General features: G+C 37.3%; 1 pseudogene; it reads left to right on the top strand.

Annotated features, from left to right (window-relative positions):
• Nucleotides 1-2,723: 2,723 nt before the first annotated feature.
• Nucleotides 2,724-3,134, top strand: LOC101426814 (large ribosomal subunit protein uL29 pseudogene; annotated as a pseudogene).
• Nucleotides 3,135-3,441: the final 307 nt, after the last annotated feature.

Here is a 3,441-nt window from a genome sequence, read left to right as displayed (position 1 = left end):
CCAGGTCTGCTTCCCCCATTTTCTTTTGAACCCATTTCACTTGAGCTAATATCCCAAACACTCCACAAAAACTGTATTAATCAAAGCCATTAATGACCTCCATATTGCCAAAAACATTTCTAGTCTTATCCTACTGGACATATCAGTAGTATTTAATATAGTTGGTTCATTCCCTCCTTCTTGAAACTTTCATCCTTTTACTTTTAGAATATCATTCTCTTAGTTTTCATCCTAACTCATTAGTCATTCCTTCTCGGCCTTCTTACAGGTTCCCCCTCATCTTCCCTACTTGTGCATGTTGCTCAATCTTGAGCTTTCCTATTTTTCATCTGCACACATTTCCTAAGTGATCTCATCCAATTCCATGGTTTTAAATATCATGTATGTGCTGATTTCTTCCAAATCTATGTATATCTTGCTAAACTTCTGACTCACATAACAAGTTGCCTATAGATATCTCCCCTTGAATGTCCATTTGGCATTTCAAACCTCATGTGACTATTGCTAAATGACCTATGCCAATTTGGTATGAACAACACTTTCTTTCTTTCTGATAAATAATAGTAGTTGCCAGTGAGGCTTTAAGGCAACTGAAGGTAGGCTACTACTCTTATTACCAGGTTGATCATGATGTTGTTCATAGCACCACTGGAGTCACATGCCTTTGTTTAAATGTTAATATAACATTCATATCATAACTCCCAACTCCTCAGTATACACTCAATGGAATGCACACTGAGTGGTAAGGGAGAGATGTGTTCTAAATTCATTTACCAGCACATACTTGAGTAAACTCTGGCAAAATACCTAATTGCCAAAGACTTAAGTTCCCTAGTATATAAATGGAAATGATAAAACTAGATCTGGCAACAACAAGGCAAACTGGACTAATTCAGCCTTCCTCAGACCTCTGTGCTTAGGAATGCTAGCTAAAAGATAACTAAGAAAAATATTTACATGCATAGACAAGCTGGAAAGAAAGTGAAGCTAAGGGGAAATTCAGAGCCAAAGCAGTAAACTCCAGTAACATTGCAACAACCTTGGACAAACGATTGTTGGTTTAAAGACATACAATGGAGTGCTCAGGACCAGGGGGGAGTGTTGTTTCATGAGAAGAAACAGTGACATTCAGAACCCTATGAATGGGAGAATTCCTAAGGCCACAAACACATGTCTAGGACAAGACCAATGCTCAGAAAAGACCAGAGAGGACCCTGTACTTTTGCCTTGAGCTCTTCTTCAGGTCTATCGTTAGGAGAGCTAAGCTCTGAAGGTGAGCATCAGCCAAAAGAGCCAATCAACAAAGACTGTGAAAGGTGCTTTTGTTCACATTTATAACCCCCTAGAATTCAAGGAAACCTCTGAATATCACTAGCTGGATACAAATTTAAAGAACCGATACCTCATAGAGTAAATTTCAATATTAACATGTTGAAATATTTAGAAGTAAAGTTTCCAACAAAAGATAACATGCATACAAAGAAACAAGAAATTTTGACTTATTTAAAGGAACTAAATAAAACATCAGTAACCAACAACAAAGAAGAGCAAACTTTGGACACACCAAAGATATTTACAAAATGGTCTTAAATATGCACAAGAACTCACATAAAACACAGACAAAGAACTAAAGGATATAAGGGAAATGACAAATAAATAAAACAAGAAATTCAATAAAGAGAGAAATTACAAAAAGAGCCAAACAGACACTGGTGTGGAAGACAGTGCCTTAAATAAAACATTCCCTAGAGGGGTCCTACAGCAGATTAGAGCTGATAGAAGAAAGAACTTACGAACTTGAATTTAAGACAATTGAAATTATTCAGACTAAGAAACAAAACAAAACAAAAGAGTTTTAATAAGTTAACAGAACCTAAGAAACATCTGGAACACCATCAAGTATACCAATATATGCATTATGAGAGTCTCAGAAGGGGAAAAAGAGAGAGAAAGGGGTAGAAGGAATATATAAATAAATAATGGTTGAAAACTCCAAACATAACAAAAATATGAATATACACATCCAAGTATTCCCACAAACCTCAAACAGGATAACCCAAAGAGATCCATGCCCAGACATATTGTAATCAAACTGTCAAATGACAAAGACAAAGAGAGAAACTTGAAGGCCAAAAGAGAGTAGCAAAGCACTATGTACAAGAGAGCCTAAATAAAATTAATTGCTGATTTCTCGTCAGAAACCATGGAAGGCAGTGTGATGACATATTTAAAGTGCCGAAAGAAAAAAATTGCCAACCAAGAATTCTATATCCAAAAATTGAATTTCAAACATGAGGGAGAAATTAAGACATTCCCAGAAACACAAAAGCTGAAGGAGTTTGTCACTAGACCTGTTCTATAAGTAGTGCTAAAGGGAGTTCTTCAGACTAAAAGGAAAGGACACTAGACAGTGGATCAAAGTGGCATACAAAAAGTGAAGTCATCTGGCAAAGGTAGCCATATGAATAATTATGAGTGCCAATACTATTGTAATTTTTGCTTGTAAATCCAATTTTTACTTCTCACTGGATCTAAAAATGCAGACAAAAAGTAATGATAAATCTATGGTTTTAAACACAAATGTATAAAGATGGAATTTGTGAAAATAACAATATAAGACATAGGCTGAAGGGGTAAAGGAGCATAGTATGTGCTTACTATAGACGTTAAGTTGGGTTTCTGTCCCGGCAGGTGGCAGTGGAGGCGGCGCAGCGAGTGTAGCGATGGCCAGGATCAAGGCTCAGGACCTTCACGGCAAGAAGGAGAAGCTGCTGAAACAATTGGACAACCTGAAAGTGGAGCTGTCCCAGCTACATGTCTCCAAAGTGACTGGTGGCACAGCATCCAAGCTCTCCAAAATCCGTGTTGTTCAGAAACCCATTGCCCTTGTTCTTACTGTCATTAACCAGACTCAGAAAGAGAACCTCAGAAAGTTCTACAAGAGCAAGAAGTACAAACCCCTGGATCTGCAGCCCAAGAAAACATGTGCCATGTACTGTAGGCTCAATAAGCATGAGGAGAACCTGAAGACCAAAAAACAGGAGCAGAAGGAGTGGCTGTACCCCCTGCAGGTCAAGGCCTGAGCATCGTGGTATTAATAAAACACAAACTGGCTGAAAAAAAAGAAAAAAGAAGTTAGGTTGGTATCAAATCAAAAGAGACGGGTTATAGAGTTAAGATGTTAAAATTCAGGTCCTTGAATCTACCAAGAAAATATATGGGGAAAAAATATACAGAAAGAAAAGAGAAGAAATTCAAAATGGTACAATACAAAAAAATTGGGGAGCAGATGTGGCTCAAACATTTGGGAGCTTGCCTCCCACATGGGAGGTCCCAGGTATAGTTCCCAGTGCTTCCTAAAAAAAAAAAAAAAAAAAAAAAAAAACATAAAATAAGCAAACAAGCAGAAGAAAAAGAAAACAAATTCAGGAAGCCAGTGTG

The sequence above is a fragment of the Dasypus novemcinctus genome, chromosome 13 (genome assembly GCF_030445035.2).
Source record: "Dasypus novemcinctus isolate mDasNov1 chromosome 13, mDasNov1.1.hap2, whole genome shotgun sequence".
NCBI classification, from domain to species: domain Eukaryota; kingdom Metazoa; phylum Chordata; class Mammalia; order Cingulata; family Dasypodidae; genus Dasypus; species Dasypus novemcinctus.
Note: the sequence above shows the minus strand (reverse complement) of the source record. Positions and strands in the feature narration are given on the sequence as shown.